General features: G+C 39.9%; 1 protein-coding gene across 3 annotated transcripts in view; it reads left to right on the top strand.

Moving 5' to 3' along the window:
• The window catches only part of LYRM4 (LYR motif containing 4), a 93,680-nt gene that overhangs the window by 44,727 nt on the left and 32,168 nt on the right, over positions 1 to 16,785 (top strand). Inside the window, exon 3 of one of the 3 annotated variants that reach the window (XR_011337158.1) lies at positions 3,456 to 3,570. The exons of the other annotated variants lie outside the window; for them this stretch is intronic. The gene's annotated coding sequence lies outside the window, so the exon portion shown is untranslated. The remainder of the gene's footprint in view (positions 1 to 3,455; positions 3,571 to 16,785) is intronic. 3 annotated transcript variants of the gene reach the window in all.

Here is a 16,785-nt window from a genome sequence, read left to right as displayed (position 1 = left end):
GAGTCTTTTAATTTGAAAGGTTGAAACCCATGTGTAAAGACCATGTTCATGTGATACAACTTTAGACTGATTACAGATGTTGCTGCAGTAGCGTATACTAAATGTTAGTCATCAGAAACAGAATGCGTGGAAGGCAATTCCATGTCTAAAGAACGAATGTGAAAAACATGGCACTGGAAAGCAGATCTCTCATGAGATGAGAGAAAACATTAAAGGAGTGTTAAAGAAACTTTGTGAGGGTAAAACAATGTAATCCCTTGCCCCTGTGAGTGGCAAAGGGGTATGTATTTATGCATATTGTTTTTTAGATATCTAAAAAACTCACAGCAAAGGCTGTGAGATAATCAACTGTTTAGTTTCAAGGAACGGAAGTTTAGAAAAATCACCTTTTAATTCTGGTTCTGCTATAAACTTTGGCAGCATAGAACATCATTTATCCTTTTCATCTTTACCTGTTGTCTTGGATTCTCCCTTTTTGAAAGAATCATAGAATCACCAGGTTGGAAAAGGCCCACCAGATCATCGAGTCCATAATTCTTCAGTTTTATATATGACAAAGGCTTGCTTAATCTGAAGTTGGGTTCTATGAGTATATTTTTCTTTTAGAAACATAGAAATCAGAATCATAATATCATTAAAGTTGGAAAAGACCTCAAGTACATCAAGTACAGCTGTCGGCACAGTGCCACCGTGCCTACTAAACCATGTCCCGAAGTGCCACATTTACAAGTTTTTTGAACACCTCCAGGGATGGTGACTGCACCACTTTCCTGGGCAGCCTGTTCAAGTGCTTGACAACCCTTTTGATGAAGTAATATTTCCTAATATCCAATCTGAACCTACCCTGATGCAGCTTGAAGCAATTTCCTCTCATCCTATCACTTGTTACTTGGGAGAAGAGATCAGCACCCACCTTGCTACAACCTCGTTTCAGGTAGTTGTAGAGAGTGATAAGGTCTCTCCTCAACCTCATTTTCTTCAGACTAAACAGTCCCAGTTCCCTCAGCCCCTCCTCATAAGGCCATCAGACCCTTCAGCAGCTTTATTGCCCTTCTCTGGACACGCCCCAGCACCTCAATGTCCTTTTTGTACTGAGGAGCCCAAAACATACTATTCAAGGTGCAGCCTCACCGGTGCCAAGTACAGGACACTTCCCTGGTTCTGCTGGCCACACCATTTCTGATACAAGCCAGGATGTTGTTGGCCTTCTTGGCCACCTGAGCACACTTCTGGCTCATGTTCAGGTGGCTGTTGACGAGCACACTCAGTTCCTTTTCCACCAGGCAGCTTTCCAGCCACTCTTCCCCAAGCCAGTAGTGTTGCATGGAGTTGTTGTGACCCAAGTATGGGACCCAGCACTTGGTCTTATTAAACCTCATGGATCCAGTCCGTCCTGATCCCTCTACAGAGCCTTCCTGCCCTCAAGCAGATCAACACTTCTGTCCAATTTGGTGTCATCTGCAAACTTACTGAGGGAGCACTCATCCAGATCATTGATGAAGAGATTAAACAAGACTGGCCCCAACACTGAGCCTTGGGGAATGCCGCTTGTGACTGGCCACCAACTGAATTTAGCTCCATTCACTACAACACCCTGGGCTCAGCCATCCAGCCAGGTTTTTACCCAGTGAAGAGTAAGTACATCTGTCTGAGCCATGAGCTGCCAAGTGCTCTAGGAGAATGCTGTGGGAAACTGCATTAAAGGCTTTACTGAAAGTGGGCCACTTGGTCATAGAAGGAGATCAGGTTGTTCAAGCAGGACTTGCCTTTCATGAACCCATGCTGACTGGGCCTGATCCCCTCGCTGTCCTGCACAAGTCTGGTGAGCGCGTTCAAGATGAACCATTCCTGTCTTTTAGATTCTCAACTTTGCCTTAGGGAACTTACAGTGGTTAGGATTTAAAGTTCATGGAAGTTTTGAATTTGTTCTCAATAATCAAAAGAGTTTGGTTTAGTTCCTATGTAATCTATGAAGAAATTCATGTTTACTTTGTGCTTCCTCAGTTTTGAGTTCTGCTCCCAGCAAGCTTCTGGGGATGGAAACCCTAATAAGCAGTATACACACAGCAAATGATTCTAAAAACTTGTGAGCGTTTGTATTGAATGTCCTGACTATCATTGAGAAGCACAAAGATTTAGGCCAGACAATACAGAGGCACAATGGGGGTATTCTGGTTGTTGAACACTGAGTAGTATTTTATACTTAATTCTGTTGTGAATTTGTGTAGTAGTATGTATGAACCTAAAGTTCAGTTTTTATTATTTCACTGGCACATATCTTTGCAAAACTGGACTTTGTGCAGGAGTCAAGAAATGTTAACTGGAATACTGTTTAAAATCACAGGGAAGTACATTGCTATAGTCTACCCCAAAAAAAACAGCTAACCTGGTTTTACGTGATAGAGATCTGTTTATTTGAATTGGACGTATTGGGAATAAGGAAGAAATTAAAGCATTGTAAGCCATACTGTTATTTTGGAAGTATCAACAGTATCTTACATTCACCACCACACAGACAGCGACAGTCTAGAAATATTCTTAGTTTTCTGATTGATCTCACGTGTAAAGTTAGCTTTCAGTTAACCACAGTCAGAAGATGACTGAATTTTGCCTCTATACGATGTTCTGTACCTGAGTTTTCTTTACACTGGGCCTACTTATTCACACTAATTCAGTTTTCATTGCACAAGGAGGATCGTAGATTCCTCTTTATTTTATATATCAGGATTTCAGTAAGTCTGTATTTTGTGTATGTAAAGGGTGATTTTTATATTTTTTTAAACAGAGTTTGGTATGTAAATTTTACTGATAGAGCACTGCAGTTCAGTCTTCTCGAATTTGATGGGTTTTTTTAATTTTGGTTGCTTGGGGTTGGGAGATGTGTGATGTGCATATGTTTGACCTGCCCTTTATAAGTCATGTTTTCTTTAATGTTAATTATCATAGTATGTAAAGACACCTGCAGGATTCTCAGATGTGTTCTCTTAATCCAAGTTCTTTTGTTTTTTTATTCTTAATATATCAGCTTGATGGAACACTTAAAGAATGTTACAAAGCTTCAGTAAATTTTCTGTAATTTTTGAAACAATCATTTTGATTATTGACAGTAAATTTCTGTGTCTGACTGTGAAATTCCTCCAATTTCCTTACCCTTGTTCCTGCCCCTGAAAGCCGCTTAAATAGATTTAGAAAGTGATGTTTGTGTTGGAGGTATCTCTGTTTATGAAGAGAAATCACATTTGTGAAAAACATTTAGGAAAAATTAATGTTTCTCTTTTGAAGGAATATAGAAATGGTGTGTGAAGTGGCAGAAACACCTGTGAAAGAATGGCAGAAAGTGGCAGAAGCACTTTGTTTCATTGGAAGGACAACTTAATTCATTGGCTTAACAGAAAAATTAATATGGCTTGTTTTTTCCTTTAGAGAAGAAAAAACCCTTTGTAATTTTTTTTTAGGCTACGTGACATTCTTCGTTGTCAAAATACTGACTCTTTGCTCTCCTATGACACCCCATTATTTAGCATACTAGTGAGACTCTGAATTCTTGTAGACCAAATTATGGAAAGTCAGGTAAGTGGCATTTTTCTTTATTATATTGCACAGCTTTTAAGTTATACACAGTCAGTATACAGATATATTGTAAAACTTCACTAGGAGAAGTGCGCAATATAATAATATAAAAAAGCCACTTACCCCCTTACTGCGTGTGCAGCCAGTTCTGTGGCCCTCTGTTCTTTGTGTGGTGGGCATGAAGTCCTCTCTGCAGTGCAGACCGGGGCACACTGGTTAAGAATTAGGTCTTTCTCTCTTTTATGTATCTGACGCACAAAAGGACAAACACTAAGGGCAGCTGTTACTCAGCTTGTGAACAGTGAGAACGAAGTGAGATACAGTGGTTGTTATATGTGGTGGTGTTTGACCATTGGTGTTCAAATTTGGGTGCTTTTAAGGTTGAGGGTCAGGAATGACATAGACTGGAAATTGCTTCAAACCTGTCCTGAATTGCTAGTGCTAACACTATTTTCTATTACCATACTAACAAGCATCAGCAGCGACTCATTTAGTTTACAGAACAAAAGCTGCTCTTAACAGTACTAGGTTAAGGGCTTTATTTTTTTATTTTGTTCTTTTACCTGTGCACTTAATTCTTTTACACAGGAACTGGTTACAAAGAAACTTTGCAACAACTGCTACAATAAACTAAGGATAACATTACTGTATAGATGCACAAAGAGCTAGGGAACTTGAGCAGAAGTAATGTTGCATATTTTTATTGTTATATAACAAATTCCAAATGACAATATTGTTTAAAAAGCAAATTCTGTATTTGTAAATTATGCAAAGCAGAAAAGCAGTGTTTAATTTGATCATGGTATATACTTGTCAAAACTGTAATTTTCATTGTTCCCTCTTAAAAGTAATCATATGACTCTGGTAAATGTACTACAGATTGTTTTTTGTGTAGACATTGACATTTAATTAGTATTTAGCAGAGATTTCTGTCTGTGTCAGATTTCAGATTTTAAATGTGTTTGTTTTAGCTGTATTTCTTAAGATCAAAATATTTAAAATCTTTTTTTATATCAAAAGGATGTTTTTATTTATGGGTCTGCACTGTATTCCCTACTGGATCTAGGGAGCATCTTGTTCTTACTTTGTGGGAGAAAATACTGCTTTAGGAACAGATAAATATGGGAATTTCCGTCAACGTAATGAAACTTTTTGAAAACTTTTGCAGAGTGAGAATGGAAAATTAACCAAACCAGCTCCTTAGTCTTAGCTGTTGTATAATCCAGCACTTGCCATAACAAATAAAAAATAGTTTTGTGTATAAAGCAGCAGTGCATCCATAAGGTTTACACCTGAAGACCTACTGTTCATAAGTCAGTTCTCCAAAACACTGCTCTTTTCTTTTCTCCAATGGAAGTAGAAGCTAAAATGTGCCTTTGAACTTCAGTTTGTGGAAAGCTGTGCATGTTTCATAGCACTTGCAGGGACAGCTTTGACAAGGCAAGAATAGAGTTTAATATCACCTTCAATGCCACCCTTGCCTGTCACAATGAGAAAGATTCTTATTTGGTGACTACTTTTTCTGAGCCCAAGCCAGCTGCCTCCAGCTAGCCCTTTCTCTGGGAAGATCAATCACAAAGTTGCATATCTATCTCTTGGGAAATTCAGTGTTTGTGAACAGTAAGTACAAACACTAGTGGAAAATCCCTATTTCAATTTTTTCAGTGCCTGAAAGATTTCCTGCTGATCATGGTAATATTTAATAGCCATAAATAAAGAGCACTCTTTATATCTTAAATAAATATCAAAGCATTTTTACTAATTATTAGGTATTGCATCTCTCATACCTAGTATTGGTCCTCCAAATAAGGGTATAAGTATGTTGTCTTGACAATGTAGGTAATTTATGATGCTGCCAGAGGTGTAATTGTTCTGTGAATAAAAAGAAGTTTTTAGCTTCCGGGGTTGTAACTTATTTTTCATGAATATTAAGTAAACATTAATGATTGAAGAAAAGAGCGAAGTGGAGGACAGTTGTTTATATCCTGTCTGAACTGGCCTACAGCCAGTTAATGTTTGTAACAGATTTAGAGGATAGCTAAAAGAACAGTAAGTATTTCTGGCTCATTTACCATACCCCTTTCACCACTTTTTAAACATATATGTAACTAAAAAGGTGAACTCTATCTGCTTATTTACTATAATCCATAGAAGATGTTAAAGAAAAACTGAAAGTAAGTGTAATCAGTGCTGTTTGAGTAGTGATGGATTGCAATTGAATGGTTTGAGGCTATTAATTACAATACAATTATACTAGTTCAGATCCCTCTGATGTCAGGTGCTTGAAATATTAGTTATTTCAAAGACAAATTGGATTATAAATTATTAGTAAATCTGTACCAAGGTGATTAAACCCACTTGTAAACTGTCAAACATGGGTACTATTTCAAGTTGTAGTTTAGTCACTTGTATGCTGGAAAGGGAGTTAGGAATTAAATTTAGGAGTTATATGAGAATATGTGGAGTAACTGAGGTACTTTTGAGACTGGCCATTTCCTGTGCTTTCTACCCTCTTAATGAATTTTTGGTCAGCTCTAAAGTTTTCCTATTCTTTCACTAGCCTTTTCATCTGACTATAGAAGATGCTCTAGAGAAGGAGGAAGCTGCTTCTGTGAGGTGGACTTAAAAACTCGCTTGACCACTTGGGGGAGATAAAAAACAGCAGATCTGTACAGCCCTCACGCAGGTCTTTAATAGAGTAATGGCATCCTCGAATTTCCACTCTTAAGTGTCTACCACTGCTAGACAGTACTGTTCTCATAAAACAATATTTTTTTTCCAGTAAGATGGATAAAATATGTTGCAATGCATGGGTCTTCTTGGTAATACCATCCCATGTTATTCTTTTTATCATTAATCAAATGTTTATTGAAGCAGATGCAGAATTGCATAGTGGTTTGGTATTAGATTTACTGAATTTTAATGAATGAGAAATTGAAACAGGAGAAGGTGAGGCATAGTTCAGCATTTTAAAAGTCCTATTAACTTGTTTGTATGGTCATTTAATTTTGCCATAGGTTCACACTGTCACACGCACACACAAATTCTTGGAGGATTCCAGTCCCCTGCATGTAATAGTGGAACAAAGCTCGAAGGCCTGACTTTGTGTACATCCAAAGCAGTGAAGGGGGAAAGAGCAGGAGGACATCTTTTTCAATTTATTTTCTCCCATCAATGTTGTTTCATTCCAAGCTTGAAGCTTTCTCACTGATGTTTTCTGTGGTGTGTGGATATTTTGCAGGAGGATATTAGCAAAGATACAGGCATTTTTAGTTTTTTAAAGAAAACGTTTGTTGCGGTCATTACAAAACTTGGCATTCTAGATACTCTGTTACATGTACTATTAAAAGTGCAGTCATCCATGGGAAATGTTCCCCAGCAATGCCCTGTCAGTAACTATAATAATAAACAGATGTAGTTTATACAAATCAAGACTTCTATGATGGGCATCACAGTTTCTCTCAAGTGCTTTGGGCTGGAGCTAGGGTTTGGGGGGTAGTGGTGCTCCTGTTCTCGTTCTGCTTTAATTTCACTCCTGTGATCTTTCAGTTCCTGTTCCTTTTCAGCTATTTCTTTTGGTAGAGAAGCAATTCACCCTTCCTTGCTCCTACTGTGTATCTGATGTTAGGCCTGTGCTCAAATGCTGCTCTCTTGCCAGATGAACCTCCTACAGTCTCATTATCAGACGTGCTCATGCTGGTTACCAAGATAATGAGGTTGGTGTTTCCTTAAGTGACCTTGCATCCTCCTGTACTGGAGGGAGTCTTGGTCTGCTGAGATAGATCCCAAGAATGGATTTTTCCTTCTTGGCCTTGCTTCATGGCCCTGCAAGTTGCCTTAGGAGGCTCATAAGCCTCAAGGAAAATTGAGATCTCAGCCCAAGCTGAGTCAATTCTAATAGGGAAATTCAAGGACCAGAGGTCTTGTCAGTCTTCCAGCTCACTTGCAGCTTGATGAGCAGGACCACAAACACTGCAGGATCTTGTTCCTTTCCTTCATCTGTTGGCAATGTTCTTCTTTGTTCCTGCCAGCTGATGCCGAGTAACTCTGTCTTGCCCCAAGAAGATGCAGCTAGAGCACTTCACATTTTTGTAATTCAGTCCCTATGAACTGAGCACTAATACAACCCCTTGCACCATCAGTGCACAAAATGTTGATCTGCCCTATTAGAGTAGCAGCAGTTTGCTCTAATTTTTTTCATTTCATAGATCTCTTCTCTGTCAGTGCTCAAAGTGTGGTCCTCTTCTGGCATTGCAACTTACGGCCTACAGTGACTTCTTCCCTTCCTCCTAGGGGCCCTGCATGAGTCTTCCCTCTGCTACTTGCCTGGAAAAGCCTTTGACACAGTTTCTCACAGCATTCTGCTTAGGAAATTGTCAGCCTCTGGCCTGGACAGGCGCACACTCTCCTGGGTGGAAAACTGGTTGGATGGCCGGGCCCAGAGAGTGGGGGTAAATGGTGTTAACTCCAACTGGAGGATGGTTAAAAGTGGTGTTCTTAGGGCTCAGTGCAGGGTCCAGCCCTGTTCAATGTCTTTATCAATGATCTGGATGAAGGCATTGAGTGCACCCTGAGCAAGTTTGCAGATGACACTAAGCTGGGTGGAAGTGTGGATCTGCTGGAGGGCAGGGAGGCTCTGGAAAGGGATTTGAACACGCTGGACCACTGGGCTGAGTCCAATGGGATGAGGTTTAACAAGGCCAAATGCCGGGTCCTGCACTTGGGGCACAACAACCCTGTGCAGTGCTACAGACTGGGAGAAGTCTGTCTAGAAAGCTGCCTGGAGGAGTGGGACCTGGGGGTGTTGGTTGACAGTGACTGAACATGAGCCAGCAATGTGCCCAGGTGGCCAAGAAGGCCAATGGCATCTTGGCTTGTATCAGAAACGGCGTGACCAGCCGTTCGAGGGAGGTTCTTCTCCCTCTGTACTCGGCACTGGTGAGACCGCTCCTCGAATCCTGTGTTCAGTTCTGGGCCCCTCACCACAAGAAGGATGTTGAGGCTCTGGAACGAGTCCAGAGAAGAGCAACAAAGCTGGTGACGGGGCTGGAGAACAGGCCTTATGAGGAGTGGCTGAGAGAGCTGGGGTTGTTTAGCCTGGAGAAGAGGAGGCTGAGGGGAGACCTTATTACTCTCTACAACTAATTGAAAGGAGGTTGTAGAGAGGAGGGTGCTGGCCTCTTCTCCCAAGTGACAGGGGACAGGACAAGAGGGAATAACCTCAAGCTGTGCCAGGGGAGGTTCAGGCTGGACACTAGGAAAAAAATTTCACAGAAAGGTTCATTGGGCACTGGAACAGACTGCCCAGGGAGGTGGTTGAGTCACCTTCCCTGGAGGTATTTAAAAGATGAGCGGATGAGGTGTTGAGGGGCATGGTTTAGTGTTTGATAGGAATGGTTGGACTCAATGATCTGGGAGGTCTTTTCCAACCTAGTGATTCTGTGAATATCCGAAGTATGCACAGGACTTTGGTTCATTGTCCAGAGAACACAGGCAGTGCACCTTTGCAGCATCAAAGAGCTGTCAGTGTGTAATGCCACATTTAGCAAACTTGTCCTACAGATCCTGTTTGCCTGGAAACTCCAAGATTCCCCTTCCACATAAGCTACTTTCTCAGGTTCCCCACTGCAAATGTATGTGGGGCAAGTTATTGAAAAGAAAATGATTGCTTATCAATCTTTGATGTTCTTTGAGATGTGATGTCTATTAAAAAGAATTCGTAGCCCAACCTCATTCCTCTGTTCATTAGAGAACCTGTAACATGTTTTTTCAGTCATAGAATCATAGAATAGTTTGTGTTGGAAGGGACCTTAAAGATCATCCACTTCCAACCCCACTGCCATGGGCAGGGACACCTCCCACTAGATCAGGCTGCCAAGGCCCCATCCAACCTGGCTTTGAACACCTCCAGGGATGAGGCAGCCACAGCTTCCCTGGGCAGCTTGTGCCAGTGCCTCAGCACCCTCATCGTGAAGAAGTTCCTCCATATGTCTTGTCTAAATCTGCCCCTCTCCAGTGTATAGCCTTTCATCCTAGTCCTGTCACCACAAGCCTTCGTGAACAGTCCCTCCCCAGCTTTCTTGTAGCCCCTTCAGGTACTGGAGGGTCACTATAGGGTTTCCCTGGAGCCTTCTCTTCTCCTGGCTGAACAAGCCCAACTCTCTTAGTGTGTCCTCGTATGGGAGGTGCTCAGCCCTCTGAACATCCTTGTAGCCCTCCTCTGGACCTGTTCCAACAGCTCCATATACTGCTTATGTTGAGGATTCCTGAACTGGACACAGTACTTCAGATGAGGTCTCACAAGAGAAGAACAGAGGGGCAGAATCCCCTCCCTTGACCTGCTGGCCACACTTCTTTTGATGCAGCCCAGGATACAGTTGGCCTTCTGGGCCAAGTGCACATGTTGCCAGCTTATGTCAAGCTTCTCATCAATCAGCACCCCCAAGTCCTTCTCTGCAGGGCTGCTCTCAATCACATCATCCCCCATCCTGTATTTAAATCATGAATTGCCCCGAAGCAGCTGTAGGAGACTAGTCATATTGTGAGACTAGTAATCTCTTCAAAAGACTAAACTTCCCAGTTATTTCAGGTGGTTCTCTCAAGTGAGAAAATAAACAGGAGCTCTATGATGTCTTGTGTTATTTATACATGCTTTTAAAAACAAAGAAATCATTTGTAAGATGCAACTGAAAAAATTTTATTACTCAATACAAAAAAACAAGCATCACACATTTCACATAATGTGTGAATATTATTTTCAGACATTTTGAGAGGTGATTTGTTTCACAGTTTGGCTGTGGTGGAACTAATAAAATACTGTGCCCATATGATTTGTTATGAGGATGAGTTTTTGCTTGGTTTTAAACTTCATAAGTAGCCATATAAATGCACTTCTCAGATATTTTGACATTTTTAAAAGTAGTCTATTACCTCCAAACTCAGAAAATGAGTGAAAACTTTACATCCTCAGTAGAAACTTCACATCCTCAGCCTTGTTTTGGTATCTAATTCCTTGTATAGTTTTGCTTTCTTCTCTGCTTATTGAGATGTTCAATTTTCCACTCAAATATTTTCTGGCTTTTAATGTTTTCTGAACCAAACATAAAATACCACACTGGTAATTCTAATAGGAACAGGTAGTAGAGCTGTGGTAAGGTAAGTCTTCATCCTTCAGTGTTCTGTGCCAAGTTTCCAGCAAGTATTTAGCATCTGTGCTGTGCAAGAGTTCAGCTGCCTCAGATTGTGTAGGGGAGATAATCCATTCAGGAGAAATAGTTCTAGAATATAGAAGATTAATTACAGAATATTTAATTTCCTGAATCCCCTGTAGCTCTACATACCTGTAGCAGAGCAGATCATGGCTGGTTATGATGGCAAGGAAGAAAGAACAAAATATCATACTCCAAATTCAATATTGGTTATGCTTCCAGGCCTGCCTTCAGAGGGTATGGCATCTGGCTGTTGCCCTTCTCTCTTTGGTCACAGGGACTTAAAGCATTTTAATGTCAGTTTTACTTGCTCCACCACAAAAACCTCTGATTACATCCCCACTCCAGAATCTTTTAAGCTGATGAGAAAGCGTCATTCATCATTCATACCTTTACAATCTGCTATTTACGTGGAAGAGTGAAGTGCTTGGAAGTTGCTGCATTTTGTTAGTGCTCCTTTTGTGAAGGGACGTCAGCATTTGATCACTTTCCTTTTAATCTCGGTCACATTTCCCTTAATGCTCTTCAAAAATTCCTCTCAAATTAATTTACAAGGCCGTAACAAGAATTACATTTGAGGTTTGCTGCTATCCTGCTCTGTCTTGCATGGCCACCTACCCCTGTTTTGCAGTGGGTATAACAGACTGTCTCGCTGGCAGTGGAGGGTTCAGAATCAGCAACAGCATTTCTGCAAGTACTTAGTGCTTGCTCAAGACTCAGTAATGTAAGGTGTGGCTGTAAATATAGCCAGGCAGGGAAGGGCAAAGCTGGCTGAGAATTTTAATCTAACTTAAAGCTTCTTTCTCCATAGCACACCGTTTGTCGCTTAGGAAGCAGTTAAAGGCTAAACTGGGAAAGAAAAGTCATATTCCAAAGTAAATACGTAGAGGGCAGAGTGAAGAAGAGTGTGTGTCATTCTTACCATGTGAGGAAAGTAATCACAGCCATGCTTTTGTTTTCTAAAAGCAGATTCAAAGGGTGCCTTCTTCGCATTAGGCAACTCACTGAATGATTGCTTTGAGTCTATTTTTGCACTTCTGCAAAGAAGCAAAATACTGTTTCTTGTATATGTAGAAATCGTAGCTTTTTGTACACAAGTAAGCTAGCTCTGCACACGTCTTCAGAAAGCTTTGATATAGAGTAAGGAAGATACCAGAGGTTATATATAGTTCTTTCAGTGAATCCTGATAAAAGCTTGCTGACCTTGTGATGATGAATGTCTAAGATAAATTTATTGTATTTATTATCTCCTGTGGAACGCCTGTCACATAAGTCACGTCCATGCAGGCAGGTATTCCTAATGATGCCAGGGCTGTTGCATCACCTTTTGGGTGTCAGATGCTTTGAAGAATGAGGAGAGCCGTGTGTTCCTTCACCAGCCTCTTGTTCATTGCTGTTTTCTGGCATCTATTGAAATCATTGGCAACACTGAGCTGTCAGCTGATGATCACCCAAGTTTTTAATGGGTGTACCAGCTATCTCTAGGTATTACACGACAAGTATGGATGTTGCATTCTTTGCTGCCCCAGTGACCCTTATAGGAGTAGGGTCACTTCCTCCCATTTGCAGTTGGTTATTGTGTGTGTGCATGCATTTGGTTTTGCAGTACTGCACGAACGTTTGTGTTTCACTTCACAGATTACTATACCTACATTTACTGTGTTTAGGTTTCGGTTTTGCTTAGAGAATCTCCTGCGTCCTCCATGTGTAGTAACTGTAGCCTTCGGTTTTATAGAGTGTGCCTAGAAGTAAACAGCAATTTTCAATAAATCGTCCCGGTCTACCCCATTCTTTTTATTATTATGAACAAAGTTTGAATGCGTTATAGCCCGGTGAATACATATATGCTATTTTAAGTGGGCTTTAGCTTCTGCAATAGAGTTGTATTAACTGTTAATGATATCTGAGAAAATGCCTGTTAATGGAGCTGTCATGTGGCTCTTGGCAACCGATGCTGAAAGGTCTCCGCAGGCTGAAACAAAATCTGCTTCAAACTTGAACGGCAACAAGACCAGAGATCTGATACGGCATTATGAGATGGCTACAGCAAAACCTGTGATTATTTCTGATTGTAAATTAATGGAGAATTCTTCGTAGTAATGCTCATCAAATTGGCATAGCAGTGTTACTGTGGCAGTGAACTGTGTTTTATTAAGAACTGTGATGTTACATCAAGAGGGTCATTACTGCTGAGCAATCCAGCTAAAGTGCCCTGAACAAATGAAACTTGCTTGACAGCACTTTGTCAGTCAGCAGTGTATAACTACTTCATGTTTTCAGTCTGGAAAGGCATCTCTGAAAGCCAAGGAATTAGGCAGAGAAGCAATGCCAGAGAAAGTCTCAATCTTGATAGTTACTGGACAATGTGAGTAATGAAAAACCCAACCTGATGCAATGGCTTTGTTTTCTACGTGACAACAAATTATTTTAACATCACTGTTATGTAAAGTGAGACTCCAATAAGGTTTCATTTCATGGGATTTTACTCGTACTAATAAAGACGGTATTCAGAAATTATCTGTTCCTTTTTCTTTGTTCCCAAGCAGACCGATCCCTTTTTTGAGATTGTATGTTTAACACTAAAACAAAATTAATGCAAGGAACAGTCTGTTTGCAAGGGCTTGACTTACTCTTCATCATCCTTAGTATGAGATTACATTGTATTAGTTGATATTACCGTGACGCTAGCAAAAATATTAGATTGAAAATTAGAATTAAAAGAAAGGTGACACCTGTAAGTTTGGTGGTAGACTTTGCTCGGGATGGTGGAGTAATTCAGTTACTGTAAAATTACATAATAAATTGTAAGTTTGTAGTTGTCCACTGATTCATATTCATTTTCTATACTTTTGTAGGTGACTTCTGGCTTTTTTAAAATTACGAAACAAAAAGGCTGGGCAGGATGCTTTATCTTCCAAATGCATAGGTAAACAACAGGAATACCTCATATACTTGTTGGAATGGATTTATTTGTCTTTAATCCCCTGAAAGTGAATTACTTAAGTCTGCTGTTTGTGGCTGGGTCTCCTTTGGTCCTTTATTGAAACTTTACAACTGTGTTCACAGGTCCGTGGAATCACTCACTGTTTAAACTTCTTGGGGAAGCCATGTTCAAGCTACTGTCATACCTAAGAGTAGCCCAGTCAGCATCTTCACACTGGGTTGTAGGATGATGAGTTGGACATACAGAAGGAAATCATAGGATTCTTCAAAATCTTCCTTATGCAAATATTTGGACATTATCCTGTTCCTACAATCTTCTCCTGCAAACCACATTGAAGGAGCTGGGGAAGGGAAGTAGTCAGCATATACAGCTAGCAGGCAGTCTGAAAAGCAGAAATCTGTATTCGTATCTTATTTTGCAGGGAGAGCTTCCCTGTATCTTGGCAAGGAACAAGGGGTCTTGTACAAAGACAGAACATGGCAGAAAATTCTGAGGACAGTGCAGAACAGTTTTGGGGAAGTATTTGGATGTATTTAATTCTTGCTGTAATAAATAGTCTTACAGAGCAATGATTAATTTGGAATCCAGAGATTCGCTGTGGGAATTGTTTCTTTCATGGTTATACAGAAATAGTTGATTGAAACCACATAATACTTATGTGACAGGAGGTCTAAAAATACAAAATGTGCTTTAAGCCCTGTTTAATTCAGCAAATAAATGTCAGATCATTTTTTGTGTCTTTGTTTATGCATTTTTAACATGTTGGCATTATGTATTTTATTCCATGGGAAGAAAAAAAAAAAAGAAAAGAGAGGCTTTCTGGGCTCGTGAATTTTATACTGCTAGAATCGGAAATCTCTTCTGAATCTGCCTTTCTATAACAGATTAGAATAGCGGTCTCTCTGATCTCCTGGGGCTTCTAATAATTTTTTTTAAAGCCTTTACCAAGCTATTATTTGAGGTGATACAGAATTTAGAAATGCAACCCATCAGCAGTTTGCTGGATGCTAGTTTCTGTGTGCAGAATATTAAGGAAGTATGAATGAAGTCTAATAAAATACATGGAGGCATTATGCAGCTATATATTCCTGCTGCAGAAATATTACAAGTGTTTTGTAGAAAATTAAAGACTATCACCATATTAGCAAGAAATAAAATCTGCCTTAAAATTCATAAATAAAATCTAATTATGAATGCCAATATATGGAATTAAAGGAAGGAAGTACTATGATGCAGTTTTTCAGTGCATCCTTTTTAGTGGTTTTGTCATACAAAAAGTACAAAGGGAAAGGCAGCATTCGAAGATCCAAGGCAGTCTCCCATAGCTCTCCTTTGTTCTCCAAGACCTCTCTGAGGCTCTTACATGTTCTGCTGAGACGGGCTGGTGTGTGCCCGCTTCATGGAGGAAGTTTGTTTTGGAAATGAGACGTGAAAAGGAAGTAGTTCACAGCTGCTGCTTTTGGAGAAGAGGAAGCCCTGTTAATAGGAGAAATGATGAAAGGAAGAGAAGACTTAAGGGCACAAGAGTTAAGGATGAATTAACAGATAGAATGAAGTGGGGTGGGAAAGGAAGAAGAAGTAGTATTAGTAGTTACTGCATTCCCCTTACTTAAGATTTTCAGCTCTCTGTTCATTTTTATGTGGGTTTGACCACCGCTACATAGAAACAAAAACTGGAGAGATGGAAGTCTTTCCCAGTTAGTGTCTGCCTAAAAAATAACCTGCTTTTTAATTATGTCTCTGTTTCTTCTAACTTATCCTGAATCTGTCAGCTCTTACCACCTCCTTTGTAAATTATATGCCCTGATGTCAGGCAAAAAAATTTAACCTGTTTTATAGCTGAGGATTTGATACAGGAACAAAATCTCAGCAATGTTACTGAGACATTTTTCAGCCTGGGGTAGTTGAACCTTTTTTGCCTGTCCTACTGTTCCACAAAGCATGTTAAATCAGAGCAAGTTCTTTAAGAAGCACTTTTACGTTTCTGATTGAAGATGTACGTTAATCTGGTACATAAATAAAACTAAAACCAAAGACCCCACCAGGGTTTTCCTGCACTTTCCTCCAGTATAATTAAGGACTTGTGTTGATTTCACAGTTCAGCATATTGGTGTTGGTCAATGACACTAACTCTGTTAGAAACCAAGGGAAATTGGAGTCCTTTTTTTTCTTCTTTTTAAATTAAATGGTTCGCCTGGAATGTCCAATTAGCACCAGTCCAACTATGAGGTACCCTGGTGAAGGAAAGCAGGAAGCAGTACATCTTGCTTCCTAAGCAGAAACTTCATTTTATTTTAATCAGTGCTATTAAGGAAGACTTCCTGGGGAGTAAGGCTTCACTGAGGGTTTGTTCATTATCAGCTCAAGGTGAAGCCAAAGGGAACCTTTCTTATTTCATACCAGAATTGATTGGGGGAAAAAAAAAAAATAACAAGAGCATGCACAGGGGGTTGGTGCATGTATTTAAAAGTGGAGTTGCCATTGGTAACACAGCTGATTTCCTTTGTTGGAAAAGTCATTGTTCATTACTTACCTGAAGTGAAAGGTTAATGGCCTGTAGTCATCTGAAGAAACCCTTACAAAAATGCACAGCAAGAATCTAATGTTATACAGTAGTGCTTTCCACATACTTTTCCTCAGGTAAGACAGACATAGAAGATAGCTGTTGCTGTTCTAATAAATGTGTTTGATGTGAAGTAGTATGCAGTATATTGGAAAATGAAAAGGCTATCATCAAATAGACAGCTGTCACCAAGGGCATAAATTTTGCTTTGTTTATTGCTGTTTGCAAAACATAATGGCTATACTTTCTGTAGAACTGCTGCACCATTTTTCCTTAAAAAGCATCTTTGTTGTAGAAGTAACTTATTTTGTAGTGTGGCTGTTGCTTTAATTGTTTTCTCGATTGCTTAAAACTGTTACTTCTGGCACATTTTTTTCTTTTGGCAGTTTGAACACAATTAAAAATGAGATCTTGTGTAGTAGGTTTGATATTGAGGTATTCCGAAGAATTTTGTTGGCTCTAAAGCAGAAACTTGAACACTTCAGGGAGATCAATTAGCC

The sequence above is a fragment of the Phaenicophaeus curvirostris genome, chromosome 3 (genome assembly GCF_032191515.1).
Source record: "Phaenicophaeus curvirostris isolate KB17595 chromosome 3, BPBGC_Pcur_1.0, whole genome shotgun sequence".
NCBI lineage: Eukaryota > Metazoa > Chordata > Aves > Cuculiformes > Cuculidae > Phaenicophaeus > Phaenicophaeus curvirostris.
Note: the sequence above shows the minus strand (reverse complement) of the source record. Positions and strands in the feature narration are given on the sequence as shown.